Below are 15,246 nucleotides of genomic sequence, written 5' to 3'. Positions count from 1 at the left end.
AGCGGGGAAGAGTACTTGCTGCTCTTGCAGAGGACCTAGGTTTAGTTCCTAACACTCACATGATGGTTCATAACCATCCTAACTCTAGTTTCAGGGCATTCTGGCCTCCAAAGTCACCAGGCATGAATGTGGTGTATATGTATAATGCAGTCAAACACTCATACACATAAAATAAAATAAATAAATTTAAAAGAACAAGCAAACACCTTTACAACCATCACTAAAAGACATCCCATATAAATTACATTTTAAGTATTTAAAAATCTCAGTCTAGTGGGCACATCCGTCCATTTAATTACCAACAACTTTCTTAACACAGTTAAAAAAACTGTAAATGTTTGCACACTCCCTTAACCCTGTTGCTTAATTCAAGACAGATGAGAAGGAAAAAGAGACTTTGAGGAAAATAAACTGTACCAAGTAGGTTGGAAAATATCCTGTGGTATTGCTGTTCATTAGAATTTTTTGGTGATACTGGATGTATGCATATACATGCCCTGGTTAATAGTTAACATGACTGGAGACCCGTGGATTTTATTTCAATTATTTTAAAATTCAACAGTCACAAGTAGCCCATCCTATCCTTGAGAAATGAGGAAGCAAACCATTATACAGAATTAAATATAGCAACTATTTTATGACCACCAGAAGTCTTAATTTATTTCCATTTTAAAATTATCTTCCAAAGCCTTATCAAATCTGTCATGAAAAGGAATTCTAACTGCAAAGAATGAAAGAACAGCCAACAAGGGGAAGATATGGAAAGGATACCATAGTTCTAAGGATTACCCTGTTAATACCTATCCCAGAAAGGTATTAGAGACATTGGAAGGGATTGAACTTTAGCCAAGGTGGTTCAGCCTGACCCAGACTTTCTGTAGCATCAAGAGAACCAAGCAGAGACGAAAAAAAATAGCTAGACATTGCCAACCACCTCTCAAAATGACTGAGCATATTTTAAACCATTGTTGTGGCTTAGTTAATAACCTGGTATGTAGACCAGGCTTTCTTTGAACTCACAGAGATCTGGCTGCCTCTGCTTCCCAAGTGATGCCATTAAAGGCATGCACCACTATATCTGGCTACTATTGGAAATATTATAATGAGATTGAGTCCCTTGAAAGAGAGATCATCTGTCTGTCTGCCTATCTTTCAGTCTGTCTGTCTGCCTATCTCTCCATCTAACTATTTATTATCTATCTAAATAATTTATTTCTCAGTTTTTGTATATCAATATTTTGGTTACCAGCTTATAACTTATGTATGGTCCTAAATATTTTTATTCATTTAAGCTTTACACATACCTCTGTGGTAGGCAGAGAATGAATTACTCTCATTTTATTAAAAAGGAAGGCTTGGCCTTAATCAGATGGCTGAAGGTGCCCAGAACATCAATATGCTGACTTATTCTGTCTCTCTTTCTTCAGAGAACAAAGTACTTATGAGCTATAAAACACATTTTATAATCAGGATGCAATAGGAATGTCAGGCATTTTTACCCACCAAGCTTTAGAGTAGTCTTTGTATTTCAGGTTTTTCATGTTAGGATTCTAGATTTACTTATTTATTTACTTAGGTTTTTGGAGATAGGATCTCTCTGTGTAGTCCTAGTTGTCCTGGAACTTTCTATGCTAGCCTTTTCTCTTTTTCTGCCAAAACATATACTTGTTTTTAAGACAATCCCAGGATAAGAGAAAATGAGCTTGTATCATCCTCCAGAAAAATAGGAGGACATGCAAGAAGAGGTTGACCAGGACACAATGCTGCAATGCCAGAAGTAGGTCCTGGTCTAGACTAAATTAATTTTGTCTAAATTTGCTCCCAATTAAGAATGCATTCATCAAATTATCCAAAAGACTTAGTTACAATACATAAATCAACATTCCATCACAGAGGCAAGCTATTATTTAATAAGTATAAATAATTGCGAGCCAGTTTGGGGAGGAGTTTTGATCAACATTGGATTTATAAGTCCCCCGTGCAGCCCACCCACTAAGAAGTGTTGCATAATCTCCACAGAAGGGAGCTAAAATTAGCAGTTTCTCTACAACGGTTAGGCAACACATGAAAATAACTTGAGTAGGTAATCTGTGGATTCCTTCCTTTCAACTACTGGCACACCACTGCTCCCCTATCAGCTTGAAACTGGCTGGCATGGTGACCAATAGACAGAGTAAGTCACATGCGCCTGGCAGCTTTAACTCTTCCTCTTGGAAGATAGTCACCAGGTAAGAAGAGAAGCCGCCAGAAGTGACATACAACAGACTATCTGTGTGAAGAGAGAAAAGATAACAGCAAAGCACGATTAAACCAGCTGTCAACAGTGACATGTTTACACCTTCCTAGCACATTCAAGCTCTTCCTTGTAGCTGTGTGTTTGTTTGCTTGCTTTGTGACAAGCGATTGCCATGTTGACCAGGCTGGCAGTGAACACCTGGATGCCAGCAATTCTCCTGCTCCAATATCCCAGGTAGCTGGACCTACAGCAGTGTACCACAATCACATGAGCCTTGAACGGCCAGCTGAATATAGCTGAGTAAATTGGCTGAATGTGGTCCACTGACATACCCCGGCGCACTGCATTCAAAACAACCAGATGCTGTCTAAATTTCTGGCCATCAGAAATAATAAATTACAACGGTCCCAAGCCACAAAGCTTTGGGTTGATGTGTTGCCCCCCATCTTTCTAAACTTCACTGCCCAACTTGCTATGAACGTTTTATTCTGAATGAAAGGAGCAACTAGGAAGATCGAGTGGTCCAGTGTCATTCAAGTTTACATGGTGCTGAACACGTCTCTGAGTGTCACAGCCATGCAAAGCTTGCCCTCCAGGATTCTTGCTACATTGCTCTTGTTCTTATTGTCACCAGCAACTAAAATAAATAAGATGGGAGCTAATGGGGGTAATGGATTCCTGGAAAAGCAGAGTGCATTCTTTCCACCACTTAGAAAGGATGTATTCAGCAAAAGAATCCTGATGGAGACTGGGATTTGAAGGGGGGGCGGTGGCTAGATAAACCTAGCAGCCAGGCTTCCCATCCCTGGAGCCCATCCCAGAACTCACCCTTGCCCAGCCCACATGCTACCTGCTGCCTTTTCTTTTCATGCCATAGATATTAATTCAGCAGTAGGAGGATTTTCAACTATTGTAAGCCTTGGTAGATCAGTGCTACATTTACACGTCCATCTTGTTTGCCATGGAGGAGATGGCTTTGCTCCCCTACCATGAAATTATGCTGGAAACAAATATTGAAACAGACAAAATTCTATGCATGAATATTATTTCTAAAAGGAATATTATTTCTAAAAATGTGAATCTTCTTTTACATGGAGGTATTCTCTAAGCTGAAACTCTCATTTAAGTTCTCAGTCTGTTTAGATGGGACCCCTAAAGAGTGAGGCTAAAGCAACAGAGTACATCTACATAAAAGAAAGAGTGGAAAATTGGCAGATGGTGCCCTAAAGGCTACCACCCAGAGCTTCACTGTGACACCCTGCTTCTCTCATTCCCCATGCTGCCTTCTTTGTTTTTTAAATAGCTTGCAGCTCCAACTGAGTCCCTCTAATGGTTCCTTACAGGCTGTACTCACTGTCCTGCGGCCTCTCCCAGTTTAACACAATTAGCAAGACTAGTATCTAATCCATAAGAAACTGAAGTATAATCCATAAAGCAAAGGCAGCCTGACGCCTCACTCAATTCGAAAATTACCAGTTCTGTCAAAAATGCCAACATTCCAATCCAGTATTCACCACACACAATCTCTGGCTCTTCATCTTCCATCAGTAACTATGCAGGGGTAACAGAGGTTGAAATGTGACCAATTTTGTAGCCAACAAACTGACCATCAGAAATGTCTATAGCAATACAAACACAGACAGCGTGCAGATGAGGCTTCAGTCAGCTCTGCAAGGGCTTGATGGGCATCGCTCAGATGTGTAACACAGGAAATTTCCACATTGTGAAGGCTGCAGGTATACAGAAAATGGTCTATAGCACAGGCAACACCAACAGCTGCTGCTATAAAAACAATCGGAATGGGGGTGGGAGCTGAAGAGATGGCTCAGTGGTTAAGAATATTGGCTGTTCTTCCAGAGGATGTGAGTTCAATTCCCAGCACCCACATGGCAGCTCACAACTGTCTGTGACTCCAGTTCCAAGGGATCCAACACCCTTACACAGAGTACATGCAGGCAAAACACCAGTCAATGCTCATAAAACAAACAATCAGAGACCAAACCAGTGCAGGCCCCATGGGATACAGTGAAGCTATGTTAGATACTTCCTTATTTAAGGGAATTAGACATAGGAGGGAAATACAAGAGTCTCACAGTGACTGTTCTACTATTATTCCTGTGATCTGAGGTGTACACTCGCTGAGTTCTGAGAGAATCTGGACAAGAAACAGGAAACACCTCAGGGCCCGGCTGCTTCACCAAGGGAGGAAGCCACTTTGAAGCTGACACACTCTCTCTGCTTTCTGTCTTGTCCCTTTCAGTTTTCAGCAGCATTGAAAGAATTCAGAAGTCAAGAGTACTCTGTGCTCCTCGTAAGAGACCCTGGGGGAAATAGAGTTAGAGAAATCCATTGTTCATGCAGACGAAAGACAATCTATGAAGGATCAATGCTTTCCCATAACTGGGAACATAAAGGACTCTTCTCTTAGGAAGCCTTCTTCTCGAGGTTTCACCTCCTGAAAGAAGACAGATCCAACATCCCCAGCCTCATACAAGAGGAACGATGTTAACAGCTAAACTAATCAAGATCCCTGACTTCAGGAGGCTCTTACCTCAGCTCTACCATCAATCATGTGATCTAACTGATCTTCCGGATGTCAACTCCCAAGCAAGGGAATGAGAAGTCTCTCAGGAAGGATCTCTGTATACTACCTTCTCCTCCAGGTGAAGCATGAAAGGTGCCATCTTTATTGCTGGTAACCCCTCTCCCCTTTCCCCAAAATCTATTCATCTAAAATGACCTCTCAGTGATGTCCTGGATCTCTTGGTACTGAAGCCATATTGTTCATTTCCTTATAGATTGTTGATTCTAGGTTCCCCTTGCTAAGAATCTTTTGAGTTCTCCTAATACCACAGGCAGCCATTTACTTCTTCTATGAAGTCATATGTAGAACACATCCTCATATTCCCTAGCTTTCCCTCTGTATTCTTCAGTCTGCAATTGTTTCAGTGGAGGAAGAGGGATTCTGTTAAGATTTTTAAAAACACTGACATATAATTAACACAGAAAAAGACACAGATGAAGTGTTCAGTTGCCATTGCCATGCCAACACCAAAGCACAGGGCATTTTAATCTATAAGATGCTCCTTCATTTTCATTTCTTGTCAACTCCTTCTCCAACCTTTATGTGACATCTATCACCAGAGATAAGTTTGCCTATTTCTGGTTTCATGTAAGTAACATTACATATTGAGGATTTATTTTTTTGTAACTGACTTCTTTTACTCCAGATATCTTCCTGATCCATCAATGTTGCTTCAGTATTCCTTTTTTTGTTTATTTGTTTTTCAAGACAGGGTTTCTCTGTGTAGCTTTTGAGCATATCCTGGCACTCACTCTGTAGACCAGGTTGGCCTCAAACTCACAGAGATCCACCTGCCTCTGCCTCCCGAGTCCTGGGATTAATGGCGTGTGCCACCAACGCAGCCTAGCTCAGTATTCCTTTTTACTGTTACATAGTATTCCATTCCCCAGTTAACAAATATTCAAACATGATCATTCTTGGTCATGGCTTTCAAAGTAGGTGACACAAACATTTCAATACAAATGTAAGTTTATTTTATAAATGTATATTATAATTTCAGTCATTCATTAAAAAGCCCTTGAACACTCCCATAATGATTAGGCCAATTTACACTCCCACAGTGATTGAATGATGACAACTCCAGGTGCCAAATGCTACTGGGCACTGTGGTTTTGTTTGTTTGCTAGCTCACCGGCCACTTACATGTTTTCTTTTGGTCAGTTATTGTTCAGATCTTTGACTTGATTTTTGTTTATTTGTATGCAACTTGAATTCCTTCTAAGTATGTCTTGATTGTGCTGGGATTCCAAGCATGTGCCACCCCACAAAGCAATTCTCTTTCTTAAGCTATCTGTCCGCAGTGTAGGGACTAATGGCATCCAGTATCCACACATCTCCGCTTACAAGTAAGGAGCACACGTCCACACGCACTGACTTTATTTTCTATTGCTGTCAATGTTCTAGTAGAACCAACCGCCCTAATGCTGAGAAGTATCATAAGGAGAGGTCTTTAAACTGTGTGCTACAGCAGCCAGAGACTCGGCTGTACAGAAATACTCTGCTTTGATTTTATTTTTAAAGCAAGAGCTCAGATATAAAAAGACTTCTGGTCTTCTAAATTTAGTAAAAGTTTTATAATTTGACTCACAAGTATTTAGAATGAAATGTTTATAAGTGTAAAATAGCCATGATTGGCTCATGTACCAAAATGAACTAGAGAGGCAGCCGATTCAGAAGGCAGGAAGGACAGCTGCTGGCAAGGATGAGTGCTGGCAGACCTCGTGGGCAGTCCTTCCTTCATCTTCTAGCATAAAAGAAAAAAAAAAGAAAGAAAAGAAAAGAAAATCCTGCCTGCAAAATAGATGTGACCTTGATTTAGGCTGAAAAAGAACACAGCTACTCCTCCAGCCTTGGAGGATTCCAGAAGGGCTGGAGACTCACTGACAGTGTGTGGTGCAAATCAGGAAATGAGAATTCACTGTTGGAGAATCAGTTAAGTATGCTTCCTTTACCTTTTCAATCCAGCTCAGAGTCTATTCTGTATCCAGTTCAACAAGAGAAACTGAACACTGGCTGATGAACTAGGCCGCTGCTGCCTACATACAGAATTTCTAATGCACTGTCAACTGCTTCCTAGTGTGCTTTGCAAGATACTAACTAAATGGAGGCATCCTTAACCCCATCCTTCCTACCAGAGACCGAACATGACTGGATTTCTGGGGTATTTGGAAATCTATTGTAACCTTGTTACTTGTTCACTAACATGCATTCTGTTTGATCATACAATTATGAAAGTGTGTGTGAAAATGTGTGTGTGTGTGTGTGTGTGTGTGTGTGTGTGTGTGTGTGTGTGTGTGTAAGATATAAATGGAAAAACAGGGAAAGTAGGGATTTTTTTTTTCTACTAGGAAAGTTGTGTCCTGATTATTTTTGTAGGATGTGCACAGTGTGATCCTAAATTCTTTCGGACAAAGGAAGTCTTGAAACTGCCTGGAGAGCAACCATTTTCCAGGGTCACAGGCTGAATAGATCAGCACTGGTAGGAAAAAAATTCTTTGTAAGAATGTTATACACTTGCTTCATTTATACTTACACATCCATCTATCAGGGTTCAGGGGAAATTTTCAAAGACATGTGAATTTGATATGGAAACCAAGCACTTAGAGATCATCACACACACACACACACACACACACACACACACACACACACACACACACACACACAAAATCTCAGCTCCAATGCTTCACTGCCCCGAGCCAGATATTTAGTAACCCCAACATTTACTGTGTAATTAATAAATACCTTATACCAGTCTGGATTTCACTGCATGACTTAATGTATTCAATATAAAAAGGCTACAAACAGTATCTTTGCTTTCAGTGTGTAGAAAACTGAGAAACACAGAGAGCAAATGACTTGTCCCAAGTTACTTCCAACTCAGGCAGTCTGACTCCAGAGTACTAACTTTCATGCTATGCACTCAATGGTCTCTCCCGGCATTCACAATCTAAAGCCCTTATCGCCACTGTGGCCGTGTTTAGAAATCAGCCTGTAAAGATGCCACGAGGTCAGATGAGGTCATAAAACTTGTATCTTAATCCTGAAGGATCAGGAGACTTTTAGGAGGTAGAGGGGAGAGAAGAACCCCTTGTCTCTTTCTCTCTCCCTACAGACACACAGCTAGCAGGAACCATCAGCTCTCAACAGCCCCCGCTGTCACCCCGATCTTGAACTTTTAGTTTCAGAACTTGGGGAAAATAAATTTCTGTTGCTTAAGCAACACAATCTATAACAGATTAAGCCAATACACAATGTGGAGACCACTATTCCCAGTACCCCCCAAATCAGAAAGAACATAAACAGCATCTTTGTTTCACCCACACTTCCTTCTTATTTTAGAAAACTTTCCCATTGTACCCTTAGATGCGACCAAGAAACTGGAATCTTATTGGATTTTAGCATTATAAATATTCATAGATATTTTCAATATTCATCCCAATACATGTAGGTTAAGGCGTGTTTATACTGCATTGATCTTTGCAAAAGAAACATAAAAGCTTCTGATCAATATGAATGTAAAAGTTTCTGACCATATTTTTAGCATAACTAGATTTTCAAGCAATGACTATGAGGCTAAAATGGAATAAGAATGAAGACCTAAAATGGTGGTTCTTTGAGTGATCCCATTTATTAAAAATAATCACAAAGCATAGTAGTGATGCCAAGTATCCAGCATTCAGAGCTTGTGAAACGAATTATCAGTGTCTAAAAGGTCTTTGTCAACTCTAACATCTGTAAACATTTAAGTGGTATTGAGCAGATTCCATAATCGGATCTGCTTTTAACTGTGGAAATCAATGTAGTTATTAAGAAGCTATTTGAATAATTCATGTTGCAAGAGGAGGCCTTCAGAGTAGCTGTAATGTGGTTGCCTCTTAATGGTATTTTAAATAAAGTTGTGTCTTGCTACAATGCACATTTAGTAAGCAAGAACGATTCCCCATCCATCAGTTCAGAGGTGTTGATGTGAAATTCTGACAGTTGCAGAGGAGTGGCTGAGCTATCTGGCTTTGATAAAGAAGGGAGTTAAAGGAGAGATTACTCCCCCAGATCTCAGAGGAAGATACTATCTGCCTTTCACTCACCCACTGCCTGGCTCTTGAGATCTGACACTCCCTGAGATGCTCATCAGTGGTACCATTGCAAGGTCATTCAGCCAAGTTAACCAGACTAAATGCACATTCATCACTTCCAGTTAAAACGAATAAAGAACCAAGTGGTTGAACATTTGGGCAAATATAATATTCCTTTTTTCTTATTGGGGAGGGGGCTATTTTTCAACCTTATATGAAACATTTTTCTTCTCACTAAAATCAACAGTAACATCAACCTTCAAAAAGCTTTAAGCTTTGGAACAGTATCATAGAATGTGAGACTTATAAGCAACAGTCCTCTAAGTTATCCCAATTCCTTATCTTATCCATTGCTTGAAATACCTCCTTGGCTGCAAAAGCAGTCCATCTGAATTCTTCCTCTTTTTATTTTTCTTTTTTTTCATCCATTTATTTAGTTCATAAATAAAGTCATGCACAATTATGATACAGAATATAGTATGTTCACAATGGCATGGCTAAATTAAACCAATTAACTACTCTTAATAGGGCTCATGGCTACCTTCTCCTAGATTGCCCAAATGCTCTTTGGGCAATTAGCACCTTGGGCTGAGTTCAATTCTGTTAGCCCACCTTTGAACAAGTTTGTTGACCTTTGGGGACACTCAATCAAGCAGAGCCCTTGCTGTCTTTCCAGTGGTTGGTTGAAGGCAATGATCATAGCTTTTATGAGTTTTCCTGTATTCAGCTAATCCCAGCATTCAGGGAAGCAGAGACAGGCAGATCTTTGAGTTTCAGGCCAGCCTGGTCTACAGAGTGAGTTCCAGGTCAGCCAGGTTTACACAGAGAAACACTGTCTCCAAACAAACAACCGAAACATAAAAAACAAAAATAAAAACTTTTCTATCAGTTAAATTGTTTCTAATATAAAATGAATTACCAGAGTGCAGTCAGTTACTTAAAATCACCCTTCTACCCTCCACTCCCAGGTCTCACCATTCTCCCCTGGAGCTCGAATCACAAAACCTTCCACGCTTTCACCTGGATTTCCCTCTTCAGTCCCGTCCATAAATGTGCCCTCACTCCCACTGCACCCTGCCCACTACACTCAGCTACTTGTTGTAGGTGGAAATTTCCAAGCTTTCTCCCTCTTCTATGATCCTCTCAGCCTGGAACATCATCCCTCCTTCTCTTAAAACAACCAATGCTTCCTGTGGGCAGGCTGCCTGAGAGCCGAGAGACGATGTTCTCTGTATAGGCTAACCGCTATAAAAATGACCTTCCAAGCTGAGCGACATCACAATCTCAGTTCACTTCTATTACGCTCCAATATTGTTGGGGTGCCAAGACATTTTTAAAGATGTGTTGGTGAGTAGCCATGGTCTCTAAGAAATCAGCCTCCTCCAATCTGAGAAGCCTTCTTCTGGCCTTCAAGATCAACTTAGAAAAGTTAAAGATCAGAAATGATCGTGGAGAGGGTTCCCTGCCCAGAATGAGGTAGACATTACAGGGCCCCAAACAGACTACAAAGGAGGCTGGGAAAGAGCTGCAGGAGGAAAATCTAACAAGGTTGCTGCTCCACAGGGGTTTTCCAGGAAAGGCACTGCTAACTGATCTCATTAGGGCCGGTATTATAAAGAGGGGGTAAGAAAACACTACACCACTCCATTATAAAAAGTGTAGTTATATAAGTACAAAAAACTGCTTGCTATACTGGATGGTAAAATCCTACTTATTCATGCTCCCAGTTGAAATGTGAGTTCCTGGCAGGCAGCATTGTGATTCCTTTCTTCTTTTCCTTTTTCCTCGAGCTGGGGTTTAATTACTTAGCCCAGGCTGACTTTGAATTCATAATCTTCCTGCCTCAACCTTGTAAATGCTGGGATTAGCAGATACATACCACCACAGCTGACTTGGCAATGGTTTTACTTTTCATATTACCCATATGTAGCACAGGATATTCCTACCACAAAGTCTGTTTGTGTTTGAGCACAAATGGGTTGATGAATAATCTCAGCGTGCTCTTTCTAGACTCCTAGCTAGCCTGCCGAAACAGGACTGAAAGATCTGAAGATCAAGCTGTGCTTGAGGATGGCTCCTCTGAGCACCGGGTATCCAAGAGATTCTGCAGGATTTCTTACCGCCGACTGAATTATGCCTAGGATAAGCAATCTCCTTTTGGAGATTGTGTGCTGAGTCTCCGTCACCACCGAGTCCTTAGCACCCAGCACTCTGAGGAAGCTTCTGTTGGATGAATAATTGTAGATATTCACAGATATTTTATAAGTCAGTAAATAAGAACATAGCACTAGTAATTTAATTTCAGGCAAAAGCAACAACATTTAATAGAGAGAGTAGCAAAATAATATAAGGAGGTCCTTTCACTATGTCTTACAATAATTACCTTTATATCCCTTTCCAAACTATCAGCACACAAAGTTATTCCCATAGTATCAGCTCTAATAAACCTTAGACTAAGAAGATTTTAGGAAGTTGCATGATTTGTAAATAAAGTGAAATGGCTTGAGTCCATTAACTAGTTGCATGTAATGACACTAGTTGAACAGGTGCAGAAAGCTTTTCCTTTGAACTGAATCAGGGCGAGCTGAGATATCATCAGGAAACTGAAAAGGCAGGAAAAGCTGTCTTCCTTTCCTGGTCTAAAAATAAACAAGAAGGCAAGGATAAGACTGAACTGTTCCTGAGCCAAAATTTTGCAGCTTGTGTCGAGGACCTTTCTAAATTCTGTGCCTGGGCTATTTTGTTAAGAGCGGAGAACCCTCAAATGTCTAAAACTACAAAAGCAGTCATAAGATTCTTCTCTGGATACCCCTATATTAGCTGTTAAACAATCCTTCGAATATTTTTGCTCATGTTAGACTAATTGAAGGGTTTCTCTGGACTCTGATGGTGTCAGACCATCCTGATTCAGAAAAGCCAAGAGTTTGCCTTCTAGTGCTTCATGGTTTTTGAATCTCCTTTGGTAAATGGAATAAAGAAGCATCAGGTTCTGAGCTAATCCAAACAGCATTTGCTTTAGAGCTTAAATTTGAATTACAATATCAATGTTAATAATTTTTCATTTCAGTGCTTTTTTATTAATAACTTCCAAATCTACTTTCACTGAACTTCATTAGACAAAATAAGAGAATAAAACTTTAATATACCAATGTCTCATAAATTACTTTTCTATGATTTCCATCTAATTTGTCCTCAATTTACGAGCACTCAGTTCAAACCAGATGGATCAAACCTAAGTGTAAAACACACCTGAATCCCATAAAGGAGACCTGAGTGAGAATGTGGATTGGCCTAGAGGTCCTGTCTTCTGCAGATATATAGGGATGTAATCAAGACCCACAAAGTCTGGTGGCTTCTGAGAAGGCCCCATGGATTATGAAAAAGCAAGTTTGATCTGGAGGTCTCCTTGCCCCTAGGAAATATCATCATCCTTATCTCAGAGTCTCCTTGTTGTCTGTTCCACTGAGGACTGTTGAGTCCCTTCCAGTCCATGTTTTGTCAGGTCACTGTGTGATGGGCATAGACTGGCCTTCTCATAGGGGTAATGACCATAAACATAGCATGGGCCAGAAGTCACCAAGCTAAGCATTGGTCAGATTAATCGGGAAGAGCAGACACATGACCTGTTGCCACAGGGTTCAGTGTCTAGGCAACACATCTTGGATGGTAATGAACAATTATTCATAAGAGTAAAGCTTCTCAGGAAAAAAAAAAAAAGGAATAGGGGCTCCTAATTTGGAAGGAGGAGCACAGCTTCCTAAGAAAGTATTATTCTTTATATTTGCTCAAATCACTTAATTTATAAAACTTTAGTATCTTTACCTTTAGAATGGAGAAATAGTACCTACCTTGTGGAACTTTTGTGATGATTAGAATAGATGACAAATGAAATCATGAATGACAGTGATAAACACTGCATAAATCATCCATATATGTTTCTACAATTATCTTACAGTTACTATAATGATTGTGATTCTTTTAATTATTAATCTGTGTGGAAAAGCAAAAGTTGGCTAGCAAAAAGAAAGAGGAGAGAGGTGGTATTAAGAACTATTCAAGACAGAGACAAAATCATACGAAATTGCATAATTTGCACACAAATTATATTCAAAGCTTCTGGTGATCTAGGTGAATAGAATTAGGATCTAAAAAGAAAAAGGGAATAAAGTTTAAAAATGTTCTGGATCCTTCCAAAAGTCCTCTTCTCACTCTTAACTACTTTAAGAACATTTCCCCCTTGTAATCTTTATTCACAATTTTTTACATTTTCCAAATTTTCTCTACTAAGCATATATTACCTTCACAATTTAAAAAAAGGAAATATTTTTAAAGTGATGCTTCCATTATTTCTTTACCTGTAACAAACTCTTTCAGGGTGTAGCTTTTGCCATGGCATCTGTCACTTCCCACTCCCTAACTACCCCATTCTGAAGGTTGTCTTAGAAAGGCTGTCACAAAGAGCTTGTCATGCTGTCTCAACTCAGATCTGCTCACTTCCAGGATTAGAGAATATGAAGGCCTCCTCTCCCCTACAACAACATACCCATGATCCTTGGCAAAACCACCTCATATGGGTCAGGACCAAAGCCTATTGTTCCAACGCCATTTCCTGTCACTCTATGCGAACCCTCACACCCACCCTGGCCACACAGAGCTGCCCACAATTTTCCAAACATACCACACACTCTGATGCCCCTCTGTCTTAGCTCATTTTCCTTTTTGTGTCAAGAGCAGTCTTTCAACCTCAGCATGCAACAAAATTATCCGGTTCCTTTCTCAAGCCCCCGAGCTTTAGCCTCATCTTTTTCCCTAGCCACCTCTCCACAAAACAGCCCCTGGGAGTCTTCTGCTGTACAAAACTTCCCAGTTGTCCTCCAGCTAGTTAGATAAATGCTTATCTCAGCTTATGAGTCCTATCAAGACAGAATCTATGTCTACAATACAAATTTTGTTTGTTGTTCCATCTAGCTCATAAATCACACTTGTCTATGTTGTTGCTGTTCAAATGAAGAGAATACTATAATGGAAGCTGAGAGTTTTGGCTCATGCCTGTAATCCTAGCACTTAGAAAGCTATGGCAAGAAGATGCTATAGGAGAGGCCACCTTGGGTTATATAGGGAGATCTTGCCTTAAAACGAACAAAAAGGCAGAGAGAGACTAAAGTAGTTTCTTTGAGGAAGTTCTCCAAGGAGCAGATTGTTTAGGTTAGACACCAAAAGTGTGCAAGGACAACCTACTATTTTCGTTGTTTACTTTTTTCTTAGACTGGTATACATGAGGATTTATGAACTTAATGCTTAGTTTTTGGTTGCTCATTATTTGCTAGGCACTTATTGTGAATGAGGTAAAAAAAAAAAAACACATGAATGCAATTGTAAACTGTGGTAAATGCTATAGAGGAAAAGAACAGGAAATGAGGTAAGAGGGTATGGTTGAGGAAGCAACTGCAATAATGGGAAGTAATGAACAAGGAGCAATTGGTCACATAAAGAATGGGAGAAAGTGCATCCAAAAAGGAGGAGAATGTACTGGAAGGTCCTGAGGGAGGGAGGAGAAAGAAGGGAGGGAGGGGCTGGCTTGTTCACTTGAGAAAGTGAAAGATGGCCAGCCTGCCTAGAACCAGACCTTGGCAGAGCAAAGGCACCTTAGGCAGTGAGGGCTCCTCTAAAATATGCTGGTTCTGTGGCAGACACTGGGCTTCTTCTGAAGGCATGTACAGGCCACTCAAGATTTTATGTAGGGGGTAGGGAAGGAGATTGGATTTAGTGTGTGTGTGTGTGTGTGTGTGTGTGTGTGTGTGTGTGTGTGTGTGTGTGCTCCTGTGCTCCTGTGTGTGTGCTCCTGTGTGTGTGCTCCTGTGTGTGTGCTCCTGTGTGCGTCCATGTGAACACACATGCACACACACACACACACACACACACACACACACACACACACACACATGTAAGCATGCCTGCAAAGGCCACAGGTTGATGTCAGATGTCTACCTCAATCTCCCCCATCATATTTTTTTGAGACAGAGTTTCTCTGAACCTGGAACTCTTCAATTCACCTAAACTGACTGGCAGGCAAACCTCATGACTCCCCTGTCTCTGCCTCCCTATCTCTGAGATTACTAATGCATGTTACCACATCCAGATTTTCACGTGGGCTCTGGGGGATCAAATTCAGGTCTTTAGGCTTATGTGGCATGCTCTTTATCTACTGAGCCATATTTCCAACCAGCAGATTTATATTTAAATATATAGAACCTTAAGTGAAAACTAAAAATTAGGTAGATTACTAGTGAAATGCACAAAGTTCTCTGACTCTTCAACATATTCAGAATACTTGTTATTGACACCTGTCA

General features: G+C 40.4%; 1 protein-coding gene and 1 long non-coding RNA gene across 7 annotated transcripts in view; one reads left to right on the top strand and one right to left on the bottom strand.

The window, feature by feature from the left end:
* Rbms1 (RNA binding motif single stranded interacting protein 1) overlaps positions 1–15,246 on the bottom strand; it is a 211,102-nt gene that overhangs the window by 158,354 nt on the left and 37,502 nt on the right. The gene's annotated exons all lie outside the window — the stretch shown is intronic.
* The window catches only part of LOC103161352, a 28,159-nt gene that overhangs the window by 9,983 nt on the left and 2,930 nt on the right, over positions 1–15,246 (top strand). The window contains exon 4 of one of the 3 annotated variants that reach the window (XR_004770515.1): positions 4,497–4,913. This is a non-coding gene — a long non-coding RNA (uncharacterized LOC103161352). Of the gene's footprint in view, positions 1–4,496; positions 7,582–15,246 lie in introns of those variants that run through there. The other 2 variants (XR_004770514.1, XR_003486319.2) reach the window with 2 other exon arrangements.

This window comes from Cricetulus griseus, chromosome 6 (genome assembly GCF_003668045.3).
Source record: "Cricetulus griseus strain 17A/GY chromosome 6, alternate assembly CriGri-PICRH-1.0, whole genome shotgun sequence".
NCBI lineage: Eukaryota > Metazoa > Chordata > Mammalia > Rodentia > Cricetidae > Cricetulus > Cricetulus griseus.
This window is presented reverse-complemented; position numbering and strand designations above follow the sequence as displayed.